We start from the raw sequence: 19,368 nt of genomic DNA on the forward strand, positions 1-19,368 counted from the left end.
CGAAAGGGTAGTTTTCCGCTCTTGTGACGCTCAGAGACACCTCAGATTGGAAAGAAACCTTTGGGGCTGGTTGGCTGACAATACAGGACTCTGCCCAAAGCAGGCAGTCTTTTCCCATTTCCTCATAGACTTTCTCTTCTGGGCCATAGGTCACTGCTCTTCCTTGAATCTACTTCTCATATATTTAGGAAATTGTACGAAAATTATTTTAGGCCAACAACTCCCAGCTTCCCAAGCTATGGGCTTAATGTTCCAGAATAGGAGTTCCAAACCAGGCGCCAGTCTGCACCAAGTTCTCACCCATCCATGGTGTCGTAAGAAAAATAAGAGCCATTTGAAAGTCTTCGTAAAGTTCAAATGATTCCTCTTAAAGGATGATCCTTTATTCTGAAATATCTGCTTCCTACTATCTTGGCAGTAAAATGTTTGGTTTTATTAAATGTTGTATGTTAATAGGATTTAGTAATTTTTAAAAAATGTTCTTAGTTGGCAAAATAAAGTTGGCAACCTATTAATTGCCCCAGTTTTATTTTGACAATTTCCTAGGCCTGGACACCCCATTTTACCATTAATGACAGGACTTTAATTGTGAAGAAGCCAGCTCAGAGATTGCACAGTTTCACTCCATTTGCCAAATGGCCACTAATTTGACAATTTTAACTATCTGGGACACAGCTGGGGAGCCAGAAGTTGTTAAAAAAATATCCTGACCAAGCAAAGTAAGGTATTACTTGGTCTAACTTTTAAAGATCTTGTATTTCATTGCTAAGAAAACGCTTCCAGATTTTTCATCAGAATTTGTTTACATTTTTTTGTTAACATGTTTTTTACAAGCTCAATTACACTTGGTTAGTAGCCTTAGATTTGAAGGGGAAGGTATTTTGGGAGAGAGGACTGTGTACACAGCTGTACACTGAGAGAATAATAATTACTTTTGTAATGAGATGATAATATACTAACAAGAGAGAAATAATACAGTAATATCAATCTTATAAAATAATTTTATCATATCAATAATAACATTATTACAATGATATATTGATGTTATTAATAGCATCATAATAAAATAATATATTTTTAAGACTTTGGCAGGCTTTTCTCCAGGAGATTCTGAAGACACCTCATTGTGTTGACTGTATAACAAGCCAATGCTGGTTGACATTTGTCACTTCTTGCCTGGTGCTGTCCCAGCTGCCCTGTCAATCACCTCTGTGCACATGTGGAAACTCTCCCTGGTCTAAGAGCTCCCTTCAAGCCCAAGAACATATAACACAGGCTGTGACACTTAACTGCTTCCTGAGTCTTGAGGACAACATGAGTGATTTGCAGGCAGATAAGGGAGGGTTACACTGGTGGTCAGGTATCAATGCTCTAGAGTTCATAGGTGAGGCCCCCTCCCAGGGCTCATCTGGCCATCTCCCTCTTGGCCCCAGGCTTGCAGCCATATGGCTAGGGAAGGCCCACAGCTGGAAGAGTATCACATTTTATGGTGCTACTGCCCGCTTCTTGCCCTGGTCAAAGAAAGCAAAATCTCTGAACATCGTATGTTCTATGAAGAGCCGTACTCTGACGACCATGAAAATAGCCTTGTTTGTTATCAAACAGAACATTTACGTTTCCGTTTGAAACATCGGCTGTTGGCTGAGTAGTTCAGAGACTCCCCAAGATCAATAGGTGGATTTTCCTTATATTTCATGACCAAAAAGACCACCAAGGTGTTTTCAAAGAGACAGAGGGGGCTGCACTAAGGACAAATCCTAGTTTCCATTCTGTCGATGCAGCTGGTTAGCAAGTCTCTAATCATAAGATTTCCACCTTCTGTGTCTTCCTGGTTGAGATTTTTATTTAAGCAGAAGAAACAAGTGCTGGGTTTTGAAAAATAGCTGTTTAGTCCCAATACAAGGTAATAATAATACCAATAGCAATCATAATCATATAAAATATTTATTGAATACTTTTACATTTGAGGCTCCGGGTGGAAGCACTCTCTGTGTATGTCTTATTTGATCCTTGATAGTTTGAGAGTGAGAGGAAGGAACTGCAGAGAAACTGCAGGCCTTAGGTGTGAATCAGCCAAGCCCACAGGAGGCCGCAGCCCTCCGCTGCTCAGCCATGGCTGTGTTACTATTCAGATAGCAATTATGCTTCTCAAGTCAACAAAGACTAAGTGGTATTCTGTCTGCTCTGTCTAATGAGTTAAGAAAAGTGTGGCATATTCTAGAAAGGATATCATCCTTGAAATATTAAAAACAAAATCATTAAAATGACTTAAAATGTTGGTAATTGTGTCATTCGGGATACAAATGCAGCTAGGGCCAAATAACGATGGCTTTAAAGAAGAGAAGCTAATTTCTCCCTCATGGTAAAGGTGGGAAGGCTGATACGATGGCTCCATGGGGTGGGGACCTGCGCTGCTCCTGTATTGTTGCTCTGTCACCCGGGCTGAGGTGCAGTGGCACCATCACAGCTCACTCTAGCCTCGACTGCCCAGGTCAAGCAACTGAGTCGTGGGGAATACAGATGTGTGCCACCATGCCTGGCTAATTTTTCACTTTTTTTTTTTTTGTAGAAATGAAGTCTCACTGAGTTCCCCAGGCTGGTCTTGAATGCGTGGGCTCAAGAGGTCCTCTCGCTTCAGTGTCCCAAAGTGCTGAGGTTACAGGCGTGAGCCACCATGCCCAGCCAGCTCTGCCATGTTAACACACAGTTTCTACCTCCTGGTCTAAGGTGGCTGCTCCAGGTCCCACTGTCCCACTGTTTTAGCCAACAGAATGGGAACATAGAGCTAGCAGAGGGCGCACCTGTCTCCTTGAAGGACTCAGTTCTTGAAGTTGCACATCTACTGCAATTTGCATTCCCCTGGCCAGCAGTTAGTCACTTGGGTGCTCCAAGGGAAGCTAGAAAATGTAGTGCCGGTTACTGGGTGATCAGCTAAAATTCAGGAAGTCCATTATTAAAGGAAGAAAGGAGAATGGATATTTGGGAACATCTCGCAGCTTCTGTTGAGTACCTAAAGGACAGGCTTGTGTTAACTGAAAAATTCACTTGAGAAAGTAATTTTCTAATTAATATTGGTAAATGCAACATTTTTGTAATCCTTCAGTACTTTGAATTGTTTTGTTCTCTCTTCCTTATTTTTTTCCCAAAAAGTAGGTGTTCTTTGTCCTGTGTAACAAGAGAGTCAAGTCCACAAAAATCTCCAGTGAGAGAACATCCAAACTTAAGTAGAAAGTGTTTTTGTTTGTTTGTCTCAACGTTTGTTTACAGCCTCTTTCTAAATGTGTTTTCATTAGAACTGTTGAATTGGTGTCACTGGTTCTGTGGCGATCCAGATGTTGTACTGCTTGGAGCTGTATCACAAACATTAAAGATAGCTTAGTAGACCAGGCGTGGTGGCTCACACCTGTAATCCCAGCACTTTGGGAGGCCGAGATGGACAGATCACGAGGTCAGGAGATCGAGACCATCCTGGCCAACATGGTGAAACCACATCTCTACTAAAAATACAAAAAATAGCTGGGCTTGTTGATGCGTGCCTGTAATCCCAGCTACTTGGGAGACTGAGGCAAGAGAATCATTTGAACCAGGCAGTCAGAGGTTGCAGTGAGCTGAGATCGTGCTACTATACTCCAGCCTGGCGACAGAGCAAGACTCCATCTAAAAAATAAAAAATAAAAAAAGATGGCTTAATAGTACAGATGGGAAGAGTGGCTACCTAATACCCTTCCCGTGCCTCTTTCTAGAGTCCCTCTCTTGCTGACAGCAGGTATGGAATGCCACCTGTGGTCTGTGGGGGAAATGATGACATAGTCACAAGGCAGGGGCCATTTCCTCGGGTTGAACACTATGCAGCACCCAGGGTAGGGGCTGTCTCCCCTGTGTCTTCTGTTGCCTGCCCCCAATGCCCACACACACAGGGACAGAACAGGGGTCAGGGGTGAGGCTCAGCAGTGAATCTGGGGCACTGGTAGGCTGGAAATGTTTTACAGCTGGCACTTTGAGTGTAGCTCTGACGTGAATGTTAATTGTTATTTTCACTCATGTTAAAGAGTAAAATGAGTGTAAACAGTGAAGTCATATGTCAGAGATTTCCTTGTTTGTCAAGACTGCAAATGACTTCCTTGCTAAATTGGATAATAGTTTGGGTTTTTATTTAGACAGAATTTTGTGTTGCCCAGGCTGGACTGCAGTGGTTATTCAGGAGCAAGATCATAGCTCACTGCAGCCTTGAACTCTTTTTTTTTTTTTTTTTTTTGAAATGGAGTCTCACACTATTGCCCAGGCTGGAGTGCAGTGGTGTGATCTTGGCTCACTGCAACCTTTGTCTCCCCGGTTCAAGCAATCCTCCTGCCTCGACCTCCTGAGTAGCTGGGATTACAGGTGAGCACCACATCCAGCTAATTTTTGTATTTTTAGTAGAGATGGAGTTTCACCATGTTGGCCAGCCTGGTCTTGAACTCCTGACCTCAGGATCCCAAAGTGCTGGGATTACAGGCATGAACCGGTGCACCAGGTCAGCCTTGAACTCTTGGCCTCAAGCAGTCCTTCTGCCTCAGCCTCCCAAGTAGCTGGGATGACAGGCATGTGCCACTGTGCCTGGATTGGATAATAGTTTTTGAAGACAAAAAGAAATTAAGTTTTTTGTGCTATTCACAGTGTAACAGCTATAGACGTGACATGCTTTTAAGTTTAATCTGCATTTTTAACATTTTCTCCATTACTTTTTACAGTCCATAAATTAATACAATAATAAATCCGGCTCTAATTCACAGCATTTCCCAGATTCTAAGATGTAAACATTCCCTTCATGACCAATTTTGAACCACCAATGTGACGCCCCTGAACATGGAGTTGAGAAAAGATATACAGCAGCAAACTCTTGGAAATATAAATGCAGTCGTAAAATTAGAAAGTGATGAGTTGTCAGCATTTATTACTTTTGTTTTTAACAAACTTTATTTGTTTGTTTGTTTGTTTAGTTTCACTGAGTAAAGAATGATTTGCGAATGGGGCAGCCTTCTGAGCCAGAGTAGGCTCAGAGACTCCCTACAAACTTAATTAAATTGTAAGTGTATATACTGTAATTTTTATTTTTATTTTTTAATTTATTTTTTTTGAGATAGAATCCCACTCTGTCACCCAGGCTGGAGAACAATGGTGCAATCTCAGCTCACAGCAACCTATAGCTCATGATTTTGAATAAGGGCTGTGTTTAACAATCCATGTGCAATACTCCTGAAGATGAACAATCCTCTTTCATGAACTAGTACAAGCCAGCTCTAGCTCCTGGCTGATCAGAGTTCTGCTGAGCTCAGGATGCCTGTACCCGGATGGTCCATGTCCCCGCTCTCATCAGCTGGGCTGACGTTTTGATCCCATTGCCACTGATGCACAGAACTTGCTTCCTCACCAGTTTCTGTAAGAAACCCAATCTCACCAAGCAGTTCTAGAAATGTGTGGTTTCTACTAAAGATTTTTGGGATCACAAGGCATAGTGGACAGCGTTCCATTAAATGACTCTCACAGATAGATGTTTTTCTGAATTCTACTTTACTGAAGGATAGTGTATTAATCCCTTTTCATGCTGCTGATAAACACATACCTGAGACTGGGTAATTAATCCCTTTTCATGCTGCTGATAAACACATACCTGAGACTGGGTAAAGAAAAAGAAGTTTAATGGATTCACAGTTTCACATGGCTAGGGAGGCCTCACAATCATAGTGGAAAGTGAAAGGCACATCTTACATGGTGGCAGACAAGAGAAAAGAGAACCGAGTGAAAGGGGTTTTCCCTTATAAAGCCATCAGATCTGGTGAGACTTATTCACCACCTCGAGATAAGTATGGGGGACACTACCCCCATGATTTAATTATCTCCCAAGGGGTCCCTCCCACAACATGTGAGAATTATGGGAGCTACAATTCAAGATGAGATTTGGATGGGGACACAGCCAAACCATATCAGACAGTATTTTTTGTTTTTCTTTTTCTTCCTTCTCTCTCTTGTACCCATGGAGTACCAACTTCATTGTCTCCTCTCTTGGGTTCCTTTGGTAGGAAGAAATGAAACCATTTCTTTCCACTCCAGGCAGAGCAGGACCCTTCCCCACCTCCTCACCAGTCTCAGCCCCTCTCAGGACACAGACGAGCATCTGAACCCAACAAGGAGTTGGTGGGAGAAATCCCCAGCATCCGAATCCTATCCCACCTCATTTGCATCTCTGAAAGGCACGAGAAAGCTGGGCCATTCCACTCCCACCTCCAGGCATCCTCTTCTGCCTTCACTGTGATGCAGGCAATCTACTCTGTTTCAGCATTCTACTTTCCTAAGGAAGTGTTAGTGCAATGATTATTTAATTAGAATCCCAGATTTAACCACAGCAGGCCTCAAGGCCAAAAGGTACTGGCCCTTCCATCTCTCGGGTGTTTAATCTCTCCCCCAGCTGCAGAAGGAAAAAGGTACGAGTAGACCCAGTTACAGGCTGATTCCTCGGAATGGAATTAGGTCACTGGCCACAAGTTTCTTGTTATTGGAACCAATTTGTATTTCCAGCAGGCAAGTTTTTAGACTGAAGTCTGAGGTTAAACATGGTGAGTTATTTAATTTCCTCTACCCTGCTCCCCTGCAGCATCTCCTCAGAACCCCAAGGAAGTTTTGTATGAAGAAAGAATGTGAGTTCCAAGGAGAAATGTGTCCGCAAGGAAAGCTATGGGCAGGGACAGGGACAAAGCTAGTCTTCCTTAAATAGAGTTGGGGAGGTGTCTTAGTCAGCTCAGGCTGCTGTATCAAAATACCATAGCCTGGGTGACTTAAACACGGAGATTAATTTTCTCATTGTTTTGGAGGCTGTTAAGTCCAAGATCAAGGTGCAGCAGGATTCACTTCCGGTGAGGGCTCTCTTGGCAATGGCTGCCTTCTTACTGTGTCCTCCCATGGTGGAGTGAGCAAGCTCTGGCCTCTCTTCCTCTTCTTTTAAGGACACTAACCCCAGCCAGGCTCGGTGGCTCACACCTGTAGCTCCAGCATTTTGGGAGGCCCAGGTGGGCAGATCACTTGAGGTCAGGAGTTTGAGACTAGCCTAGCCAACATGGCAAAACCCCATCTCTATTAAAAATACAAAAATTAGCTGGGCATGGTGGTATGTGCCTGTAATCCCAGCTTCTTGGGAGGCTGAGGCAGGAGAATCACTTGAACCTGGGAGACGGAGGTTGCAGTGAGCCGGGATCGTGCCACTGCACTCCAGTCTGAGTGACAGAGCAAGACTCTGTCTCAAAAACATACACACAAACAGAACACTAATCTCCTCATGGGGCCCACCCTCATAACCTTATCTAAACCTAATTACCTCCCAAAGGTTCCACCTTCAAATACCTTCACATTGGGAGTTAGAACTTCGACATAGGAATTTTGGAGGGGACACAAACGTTCAGTCCACAACAGAAAGGAAATAAAGGAGGGAGAACATAATTAAAAAAAAAAAAACAAAAATCTAGGCTGGGCATAGTGGCTCATGCTTGTAATTCCAGCACTTTGGGAGGCTAGACAGCAGGATCGCTTGAGCCTAGGAGTTCGAGACCAGCCTGAGCAACATAACATGGCCCTGCCTCTACAAAAAATAAATAAATTAGCCAACTGTGATGGTCCACACCTGTAGTCCTAGCTACCTGGGAGACTGAGGTGGAAGGATTGCTTGAGTCCAGGAACTTGAAGCTGAAGTAAGTCATGATCGTGCCACTGCACTCCAGCCTGAGGGAGAGTGAGATCTTGACCAAAAAAAAAAAAAAAAAAAAAATCGAGTGTATTCATTTTCTAGGGTTGATAAACAAAATGCAACAAGCTAGGCAACTTAAATTTATTGTCTCAGAGTTTTAGAAGCTACAAGTTCAAGATAAAAGTGAAGGTAGTGTTGATTCCTTCTGAGTCTGTGAGGAAGAATCTGTTCCATGTCTCTCTTGTCTCTCTCCCAGCTTCTAATAGTGTCAGGCTTTCCTTGGCTTGTAGATGGCTTACTCCTCATGTCTTCCCATCATCTTCCATCTCTGTGTGTCTGCCTCTCCATCCATATTTCCTCTTTGTATAAGGATACCAGTCACATTGGATTAAGATCCAGCCTTATGACGTCATCTTAACTCAACCATCTGCAAAGACTGTATTTTCAAATAAGGTCACAGTCACAGGTACTGAGGGTTGAGATTTCAACATGTTTTTGGGGGACACATTTTGGCTCATAACATCTAGTATGACATCTTTGTCTTTTAATTAGGTGTTTAATTCATTTATGTTTTTAAAAATTACCAATACATTTGGGTTTCAATCTATATTGATTTTTTGTATTCTATATCTTTCTTTTACCTGTCTTTTCTGCCTTCTTTTGGGTTTTTAATTTTTTCTTTCCCATTCATTGGAAGTCAAGCATTCTGTTTTCTGTTGTATTAATGGTTACTTTAAAAATTAGAGCATGCTTACTTATTAGAGTCATCTAAAGTTAACCATACTTTTGCTTCTTCCTAAAGAATACAAGGACCTTAGTAAACTTTAACTCCATTTATATTCTGCCCCCCACTTATATATTATTGTTGCCATACATTTTAATTTTTTTTCTTTTTTAGCCCTTCCAGACATCATTATTGTTTTATACAGTTGTTTTCATTTTAATTCACCTGATTATTTACCATTTTAAAAAAATTCTTCATTTTTGCATATCAAACCTTATACCTGGGTTCCTTTTCATTTTGCCTGAAGTGAAATGAAAAGAAGCTCCTCTAATATAGGTCCTCTCAGTTTATCAAAACTCTGTTTTTGTTGCTTGGAAGTATCTTTATTTTACTTTCACTTTTGAAAAAAAAGAATTTTTTTTTTTTTGGCTAGGTGTAGAAGTCTAGGTTGTCAGTTATTCCCTTGAAGCATATGGAATGTATTCTATTTTGCTGGGCATAGTGGCTCATGCTTGTAATCCTAGCACTTTGAGAGGCTAAGGCGAGCAGATCACATGAGATCAGGACTTCAAGACCAGCCTGGCCAACATGATAAAACTCCATCTCTACTAAAAATACGAAAATCTGCTTGGCGTGGTGGTGCCTGCCTGTAATCTGAGCTACCCGGGAGGCTGAGGCAGGAGAATCACTTGAACCCAGGAGGCAGTGGTTGCAGTAAGCCAAGTTTATTCTACTGCACTCCAGCATGGGTGACAGAGCAAGACTCCATCCCAAAAAAAAAAAAGATATTTTATTTATGTTCGGGGTTCATTGTTGTAGAGAACTCAACTACTTTTCTAGCTTATTTGGGTGTTTCTTAAAAAGTAATTTGTAGTTTTAATCTAATTTTAAGATTTTTCTCTGTCTTTGGTGTTTTACAATTTCACTTTATCATGTCAACGTGTGGATTTACTTTTTATCCATCCTATTTAGGATTTGCTGCACTTCCTGAATTTGTAATTTGAAATCTTTCATCAGCTCTGGAAAATTCTCTGCTATTATCTCTTCAAATATAATCTCCTTTCCATTCTCTATATTCTTTTCTTCTGAAATTCTAATGTTTCAGACTTGTCATATTCTCCATGTCTTTTAACCTCTTTTCCATAGTTTTAATCTATTTGTTTCTGTGCTGTTTTCTGGATAATTTCTTCTGATATATCTTTCAGTTCATTAATTTTCTCTTTAGCTATGTTTACTATGCTGTTAAGTCTATCTGTTTACTTTTTAATTTTAGTTACTATATTTGCCATTTATAAAAGTTCAATTTGCTCCTTTTTCAAATTTACTGTGTTTTTTAAAATCATTTTTTGTTTCCCAGATATATTTTCAAGCTTGTCCTTTATATCTTTATGCATAGTATCATAGTTGTTTTTATAATCTAAGTTGGATAATTGAAATATCTTAATATTTTGGGGGTTGTATTGCTGTGTGTTTTTATTATTTATTCTTTCTTTAGTTCTTTGCTTCCTTTACATGATTGGGTATTTTGAACTGTTATTCATCAACCTTGAACAATTATTTTTGAGACTTCTTTGAAACCTTTCTCCAGATACCATGTATTTTCTTTTGCCTTTCCAGACACCTGAGACACTGTCATATTGGGTAATTTTTTAACTAAATTCACAGCCTAAGGTTTCCTTGATCACCCAAGTTCTGTGAATTTGGGATGCAAATCTATGTGAGTTCTGGCTTGTGGTAATATCTTCTCAGAGATTCTGCAAATCCTTTCAGTGTCAAAGCAACTTTTCTTGCAGCCAGCTAGGGGAGCGGGAAGGTGGGACAATTCTACAGCTGACCTGCCCTTACACTGAGGTTGTAGCTCTTAGGGTAAGCCCTGGGCTTCACAGCAATGCCCATGGCCCAGATTACACATATATGTTGGCCTGGTTATTCTTTATATATGTCGATTCCTCCATACTTTTAATCATTTTTTGCATTTATTCATTATTTGTAGTAGTTTCAATTGATCCTAATAACCAATTTTCTATCTTACCAGAAACAAGACTTCAAAGAATTTAGAATGCTACATTTCTTCTAATTAATACTCTAAATATGGCACTACACTGATTTTGACTCAAATTCTTTAATGTTTTCAAAAATAATCTAATAAAAGTTACACACACAACACTACGAGTTGGGAAGAGCTTAGAAACCAACAACTGTAACCCATTTAATGGCTTTGGAAGATGAAGCTTAGAGTTGCTGAGTGAGTTGCTCAGAGTCCCATGTGAGTTGGCAGCAGAGCCAGGACTAGGATGTCATTTGTTACCTCTAAGACCTGTATTCTTGCCACTGCCCTGCAGTGCAATGGGCAACGTGTAGTTGACTGAAATTACGTCCATTTCCCCAGTGAGGAAATATGGATTATTTCGTTTTTTCATGTCCTCTCCCAAAGTTCTGCACAGAACTTTTACTGTCCCATTCTGAAGGCTTATTACTTTAATATTAGAGAAGGAATGTTTTGAAACTTAGAGACAAAGCCAGTATTATTGCCCAATAATAAGTCTAGTTAATAAGTTAACCAAATCAGCAATAAGTAAACAAATGCTAATGCTTTAAAACTAAAGAAATAAAAATGTACTATCAAAGCAAAGATTTTGTGAAGAGATGTAGATGTTATCCTAGATTTTGTGCTTTGTCTCATCCATCACTTCCGTTCTATCTCTAAAGTACACCCTGAATCCAGTCAATTCTTTCCACGTCCTTACTTCCACCCTAGTTCAGCTACCAGTGTTTCTCGGCTGGACCATGTAATACATCCTTAGTAATGTTCTTTCCTGCACTTAGCCTCCACCTCCCCATCCATTCTGCCTAACCGCAGCCTTATTTATTTATTTATTTTGAGACAGGGTCTGGCTCTGTCTCCCAGGCTGGAGTGCAGTGGCGCAATCTCAGCTCACTGCAATCTTCGCCTCCCAGGCTCAAGCCATCCTCCCACCTCAGCCTCCTAAGTAGCTGGGACTAAGGTGTGTGCCACCACACCCGGCCAATTTTTTTTTTTTTAATTTTTTTGTAGAGATGGGGTTTCACCATTTTGCCCAGACTGGTCTTGAACTCATGAGCTCAAGTGACCTTCTTGCTTCAGCCTCCTAAAGTGCTAGGATAACAGCACTCAGAGATTCTGATGTGAGCCACTGGGTCTGGCACCGTATTTATCTTTATAAAATGAAAACTAGCTTGTGTGTTTTCCTGCTTAAAATCCTCTAATTATTTCCATCACTCATAGAAATCCAAACTCGTTATCCTGACTGTATTTGTTTTGTTAGGGCTGCTGTAACAAAGTACTACAAACTGGGTAGCTTAAAACATCCTTTCTGGAAGCTAGAAGACCAAAATCAGGGTATCAGCAGGGCCATGCTCTCTCTGAAGACTCCAGAGGAGGACCCTTTCTTGCCTCTTCTTAGCTTTTAGTGGTTGCTGACAATCCTGCTGTTTCTTGGCTGTCAACACGTCACTCCAATCTCTGCCTGTGTCATCACATGGCATTCTCTCCAAACAGGTGTCTGTGTCTGTATCAAGTTTTTTTTTCCTTATAAGCACACCAGTCATTGGGTTAAGACCAACCCTGATTCAGTATGCATTCATTTTGACTCGATTACGTCTGCAAAGACCCTATGTCTAAATAAAGCCAGTATTTGCAGGTACAGGGGATTAGAACTTGAACGTATGTCTTTTTAGAAAGACACAATTCAGTGCATAACACTAACTTAGAAAACTGCCATTTTTAGCTCATCCTAACTATCTAGCTTGACCTCATCTTGCACCATTCTGACTCTTGCCCACAGTTCCAACCCCTCTGGTTTCTTGGTTCCTTGAAGAAGCCAAGCTTTAGGATGTTTGCACAAGCTGTTCTGTCTGCCTGGAAACCTTTCTCCAGTCACAATAGGCTGCCTCTTGCCACTCGGATCCTGACTTAAATGTCACCCCTTTATAGGCCTACCCTGGTCACCTAGTTGCTCTCATTGAGACAAGAAGTTTATCTTCCCCATTCACAGCTGGATCTCCAGCACCTAGAACAGTTCCTGGCACATAGTAGGTGCCCAAGAAGTTTTTGTTGAATAAATGTCTGATTGAATGAATGATTTTTTTTTTTCCTTTTTAGTTTTGGCTTAAATGACGCCACTTGGAAAGGATAGCTCTTAAATAAGCAATACTTAGGAACCATTTCAAGATGGGATCGGAAGCACGTTTCTCAGAGGGGATCATCTGCGAGGTGTGAGGGAAAAGGGAGGGTTTGCAGAGATTTGTGAAGATGTGATCCCAAGAGACAAGCATGGAAAACGTAGATGTGGGTTCCAGGAAAGATGGGCAGTTTCCTCCTCCTGCCAAAAAGGCGTGAACAAGAAACTTGGGACTTATATGCATTTCTGGAATTTCTAAAAGTAACAGTAATAATACTAACACCAATAATGGCAATGAACATTCATTGAGTTCTCACTTTGCATTATGCTAAACTTCTGCATTTAATTCTGACTACATCCCTGTGAGAGGGTGTTCTTATCTTTACAGATGAGGAAAGGCAGGTCCCGAGGGCCTAAGTACCAAGCCTTAGAGTCAGTGAGTGGCCAAGCTGGACTTTCAACCCAGATCCAAAGCTTGCATTCCTTTGCATGTGCCCACTGCTGCCCTAAACACATTTTAACATTTTTGCTGTGTTGGTTTACCGTCTGCGGATGTACGAGCGGCCTCTATACAGCTTCATCCTTCCCCAGCCACGCTCTCCATCCTCAGATTATCCACCTCTTGCTGCCAGTCTGTCAAACAATGTTTAGTTAGCATTTCTGTTACTGCCAAAGCCAGATGTTTCTAGAAAAATACTTGAGTTTTACATCAACTGACCCTCTCCCCTTTAGTGTCCTCCTGGCCACACATCTCAGTTTCCCCCCAAATTCCCTCTCAATTCTTTCCAGTGATTCTCTAGCAAAAGTCCTAGAGAAGGTCCTCCCCTGAATGACAGCTGGAGCAAGAAATTTCCCAGTTTGAAATTCCATTTTGGTTCTACAAATGAAAAAGAAAGAGGAGCTGATCCCAGATTCCCCAGCCGCTCTGGTGGAGACTCCAGCTGGTAGGGACACTCTGCCCTACCGCTTTGTCCCAGCAGGGGTCTCTAACGAGGCAAAGCATGGCCCCTGCCTTGGATGAGGGGTCGCCACACCTGCTGGGTTGAGGTTTTGAATTGCAGGTAAAGGTGGCAACTATCCCAACATCTGGGCAGGGGTGTTAGCTTTGAAGGCCCAGGATTAGCTCCTGTGTGTCAGGGCACAGCATCCCGTGCAGCAACCTCCTTCCAGTCCCGTGCTGCCAGGAAGAGCCTCTTCTCTCCTCCTCTCCATTTACCCAGTTTATACTGCCACATCCTGTTTTTAATATTTTCAAAACAAACACTATTTTAGAATAGTTTTAGGTTTACAGAAGTGTCGCAGAGATAAAACAGAGAATTCTCACGTACGCTGCGCCTGGACTCCCCCGTGGCTACCATCTCATATTACCATGGTACGTTTGTCACAACCAGTGAACCCATCATAACACTGTATTATTAAATAAAGTCAACATTTTATTCCAATTTAATTAGCTTTTCCCTATTCTATTCTATTCCGGGATCCCATCCACGATACCACAGAACATTTAATTGTCATGTTTCCTTAAGCTCCTCTGGGCTGGGAAAGTTGCTCAGAATTTCCTTTTGTGATGGCTTTGGCAGTTTTGAGGAGCACTGATCGGGTATTTTGTAAAATGTTCTGCAATCTGTGTTTGTCTAATGTTTTTCTCATGATTAGACTACGGTTAGGGGGCTTGGGGAAGAAGATCCCAGAGGTGACGTGGCATTTTCATCATATGGTGAGAGTACATGCTGTGGACATGACTTACCACAGATGATGTTGACTTTGATCATACAGTTGAAGTCCTATTTTTCTGTTTCTCCACGTAAAGTTACATTTCCCCTCCATTTCCATACTGTACTCTTTGGAAGGAAGTCACTATGCACAGCCCATACTTAAGGAATAGGGATTATGCTTCATCTACTTGAGGGTGGGGTGTCTATGTAAATTATTTGAAATTTTCATGCATGGGAGAGTTGTATGTTCTTTCCTTTTTATTTACTGAGCCAATCACCTATTTATATCAGTGTGGATTCATGAATATTTATTTCATACTTTGAGTTATAATCCATTATTGCATTATTTATTTGTTGCTCCTGCTGGTCCGAATTTGGCCATTGGGAGCTCTTTCAGTTGGCACCTGTGTCCCCGTACCCAACCCCCACCATTGTCTGTGTTCCGTTTCCTTAGTATTGTCTTACTTTCTGGCACTACAAGCTGCTCTAGGCTCCCCTCGTATATTCCCTGCCGTAGTCCTAAAACCAGCCATGTCTGCGAGGAGTTTTTGTTCCTTATGTTGAAGAATGGCGTTAGAAACCGCTACATCAGCACTCTGTTTTATTTTGTCCATTTAAAACAGAAAATAAACAGCATTTTTTTTTAGAAACCTAAGGCAACAACAACAAAGACAAACGCCCTGCCAGAGAACAGCTGGGATAGGCTGCGACAGACAGGAAGCTCTCCCATTCCACTGGGGAGAGTTTGTGCTGATGGACTGGGTCCTACGTCACACTACAGCAATGCCTCTAGCCAGTGGGGGCGTATCTGTGCTCTTCTATTTCAAGACTTTTCTAAAATCATGGGTGACCTCCTTTTCTATGCTAGGCTACTTTTGATTCTTTATATTAAGCAACGAGATTAAAATTTCTGAATGCTAAGTCAAAAGAGTATTTCTACTCGTGGTTTACTATTTAGCAAAGGATATTTTTAAAAAGCCATATACTACCCATAGTTGCGTGTGACTTTTTCTTTCATTCAAAAGTTCTAGCAGTTGTTTTGGAAATTGGATGAATACAGAAGGTTTCCTTGCAACCAGGCAATTGAATCTAATCCCTCTAATTTAACTTGGGCAGAAATGGACAGAAGTAACAGCCAATTATAATTCCACTACTTCATTTGATGTAGGTTTAATGAACAGATTCTTCTCTAGTAATTTTGTTTTGTTTTGTTTTTGATACAGGGTCTGTCTGGAGTACAGTGCCGTGATCATAGGTCACTGCAGCCTTGATCCCCTGGGTTCAAGCAATCCTCCTGCCTAGGCCTCCTGAGTAGCTGGGACAACAGGCACGCACCACCATGCCTGGCTAATTTTTTAAATTTTTTGTATAGATGAGGTCTTACTATGTTGCCCAGCCTAGTCACCAGAGCTCGAGCAATCCTCCCACCTTGGTCTCCCAAAGTGCTGGGATTACAGGCATGAATCAATACTCCTGGCCTCTAATAAATATTAAAATGGTGATAAGACGTTAGATGTTAGGGTCATTAGGAGGTTTACGTGAACAGTAAATAGTGTGTGGATAGTTACGTTTTAGTCTTCATCATCATTGTCATTTTTCTAGGGAAGAATCACAAGTATCTTTGTGTGATTTGCTTAAAGACCATAGAGGAAAAAGTAATTTGCCAATTCTATTTTTCCCCAGTGAGCATTATTATCTCTGTGTTGGGAGTTAAGGGCTTTAAGCTTGTGAAGGAGGATTTAGCCAGGGTTATCCCAGAAGTCACTGCCCGAAGTCTTCAGGGACGCTGTCACCACCAGCCTCTCCATCACAAGACATGGAAAGCAGGATATCATTCCTAGAAAGGCAGGCAGGGGACCCTTGGTGCATGACCTCCATGAATAGGCATGGCGGCCACCACCCTCATGACGTGTGGCAGGTGACGAAGCCACACCACTGTCAGGGTCACTGAGCCACAACAGGTTTATGATCTCCCATTCCCATGACTGAGGTTTCTTTTAAATTTTGTTTGTAATATGTAGCAGTGTATTCCTACAGGGTAGGTCCTTGAATTTGAAATGTGACACTCAGAATAAGATGAAATCTCTACTGTTAATTATAGTTTCTGATTAATATAGAGGTTCCGAGCACCCATCCAGCACTGTGCAGCCAGTGTGCTTGCTGTTAACTGATCTCATTTCACATTCATTTCTGCACGTCCCAGTGCCCCCTCAGTGCTGCTCAACCGCCATGCTCCATTCCCCAGCCCTCCCACTCTCCCAGTTCATGGCCACACCTACCTCCTCTGTCCTACCACTCAGCTTCCTTATCTTGGGGAAATTGGAAGCCAGGGGAAGAGACCTTATGCAAGCTCCCACCTCCACATCCACCCACCCAGCATCCAAACCTTTACATTCTGTCTGCCTTCTTGTTGCAATAGATGAAAAATGTGTGTTTTGTCTTAGGCCACAGCCTCTCTCATGCACTTAATCTCCTACCCTCTCACCTACTCAAAGCCCTTTCATGCGAGCAGTACTCCGCAAGTTCTTCTGTATAATCAACTTTTATCTCTACCGGATTACTTTAATCAGCATTAAGACACTATCATTCCTCCCATCTCAAAAACAAAAAAGAAAGAATCCTGAAAATTAATTTTTTTAATTTTGCCAAAAAACACATAAAATTTACCATTATTTCTAAAATTTACCATTATTGAGTTTACCATAAAACTCAAGTGTTAAGCCTATTCACATTGTTGTGCAACCAGTCTCCAGAACATTTTCATCTTGCAAAATTAAAACTCTGTATCCACTAAGCAGTAACTCCTCATTCCCCACTTCCCCCAGTCCCTGGCAACCACTTTCTGTCTTTATGAATTAGACTTTTGGCTATTGTAAATAGTGTCACCATGAACGTGGATGTGAAATATCTCTTTTAGACTCTGTTTCCAGTTTTGGGGGGCATATACTCAGCAATGGAATTTCTGGGTCACATGGTAGTTTTATTTCTAATTTTTTGAAAAAATGCCATACTCTCAATGCACAAGGGTTCCAGTTTCTCCACCTCTTTGCCAACATTTCTGGGGAGTTTTCATTTTGTTATTTTTTCTTTTGTATTTTTTTATAGTCGCTATCTTAATAGCTACTAGCAAGGTGGTATCTCATTGTGGGGCAAAAAAGTCTTTCAATCCTGCTTTGCTCCTTTGCTATGCCTAGTTCCCTGCTCCCTTTTTTGACAAAAGTACAACCCCTGAATTGCATTTCCCATGCTCTTTGTTTCTTTATTTTCACCATTGACTCTCATCATGTTCTAACATACTGTATGATATGTTTATTTATTCATTTGTTGTCTTCCCACCCCCACCAGCCATTAGAATGTCAGTTCCATGAGGGCAAAGATTTATCCTTATTCCAGTTCAACCCACTGTGCCACCACCTTTCTTATTGATAAACTGCTAAATCTAATGGCCATTCCTAGTCTTTCTTGTCTAATCAGAGCACTTAACCTGGTTAACCACGCTGTCCTCCTTGAAAGACTTTCTCTGTTAACTCCCACGCTATCGCCCCTCCCAGTTTTCTTTCTACCCCATCGGGTGTTCTTTCCTGGTTTCTTTTGCTTGTTCCTTCCTCATTTCTCCAGGGTCTTTGTGTTGAAATCTTGCAGGGCTCAGTGTTTGGATCCTTCTCTTCTCCATCTACACTCACTTCTCTGATGATCTCTTCCATTATTATGGTCTGAGATACCAACTCTATATTGATGATTCCCAAACGTACCTCTTCATTAAGGCTCTCCCCCAGAACTCTATATTTTACTAGATGCAACCGCCTAGTAACATCTCCACTTGGACGTCTGGTAAGAATCTTAAACTCGACATGTCCAAAACTCACCCCTGATCTTCTCTAGCCCCCTCCTCTGTATCCTCTTTCCCTTCAAAACAAAATACAACAAAAAACCTTACTCCACCTAGACCCCTGCTGGTGCCAATGCTTGAAGTCATCTTTGACTTCCTTCTTTCTCTCATGTACCACATTCAATGTGTTGGTAAATTCTGTTGGTTCCATCTTCAAAATGTGACCAGAGTCTATCCACTTCTCATCACCACCACTGCTACCACCACGATCCAACCTACAGTCATCTCTCAGCTACTCTAGGTTACTGGTCCTCCCACTTTTGCTTCTTCAGTCCCTTCTCAAGACCACAGTCAGAAAGATTATTAAAATGTTAGTTTAGATCCTATTGTTTCCCTGCTCAAAAGAGCTCAAGAGTAATAGCTAAAAGCCTGAGAGTGTCCTGCAAAGCCCTGCCAACCTGGCGTTATTACCTCTCCAATCTCACTCTGGCCCCTCTACAGTTGCACACACCCTCCGGGCGTACTCCTGCCTCAAGACCGTGGGACTTGATATTGACATTGCCTGGAATATTCTTCCCTGAGACACTGTATGACTTGCTCCCTCACCTCCTTCAAATCTCGGGTGCAATTTTACCCAAGAAGTGCTTCAACCACCTTATTTTAAAATTTCAACCCAAAGTACAACTCAATTGCACTTCTTATGCCCCTTCCCTCCTTATTTTCATCACCAGCTTTTACTACCAACTGATCTACTATATCATTTACCCATTTATTCTGTTTATTGTCTGTCTCCCCTCAACAGAATATCAGTTCCATGAGGCCAAAGATTTTTGTACGCTTTGCTTTGGTTGTTTCCCTAGCAGCTGGAAGAGTATTAGGCATGAAATAGGCTCTCAATATATGTTTGCGGAATAAATAAAAGAGTGAATATAGAATGACTGTGGAGCTAGCAGTTCGAATATTATTTCTCCGTGACTATCATTATTATTATATCTTGAAACTCCAGGAAGAAAGTGAGGCTATAGATGAGGACAGCACACATGTTAACGTAGGACACACAACCTTGCTGCTCAGAGTGTGGTCTGTGGACCAGAAGCATCAGTGGCACCCGGGAGCTCGTTATAAATGCTGAACTTCTGAATGAGAATCTGCATTTTAATGAGAACCTCTAGAAGGTTGACTGCAAAAATTGCAAAGCTTTGGTGTTGGGCAAGTGTCCCCAACCT

General features: G+C 41.6%; 1 protein-coding gene across 10 annotated transcripts in view; it reads left to right on the forward strand.

The window, feature by feature from the left end:
• The window catches only part of SCML4 (Scm polycomb group protein like 4), a 120,791-nt gene that overhangs the window by 51,003 nt on the left and 50,420 nt on the right, over nucleotides 1-19,368 (forward strand). The gene's annotated exons all lie outside the window — the stretch shown is intronic.

This window comes from Aotus nancymaae, unplaced genomic scaffold (assembly GCF_030222135.1).
Source record: "Aotus nancymaae isolate 86718 unplaced genomic scaffold, 86718_ANA_hifiasm-v0.15.2.pri h1tg000040l, whole genome shotgun sequence".
NCBI classification, from domain to species: domain Eukaryota; kingdom Metazoa; phylum Chordata; class Mammalia; order Primates; family Aotidae; genus Aotus; species Aotus nancymaae.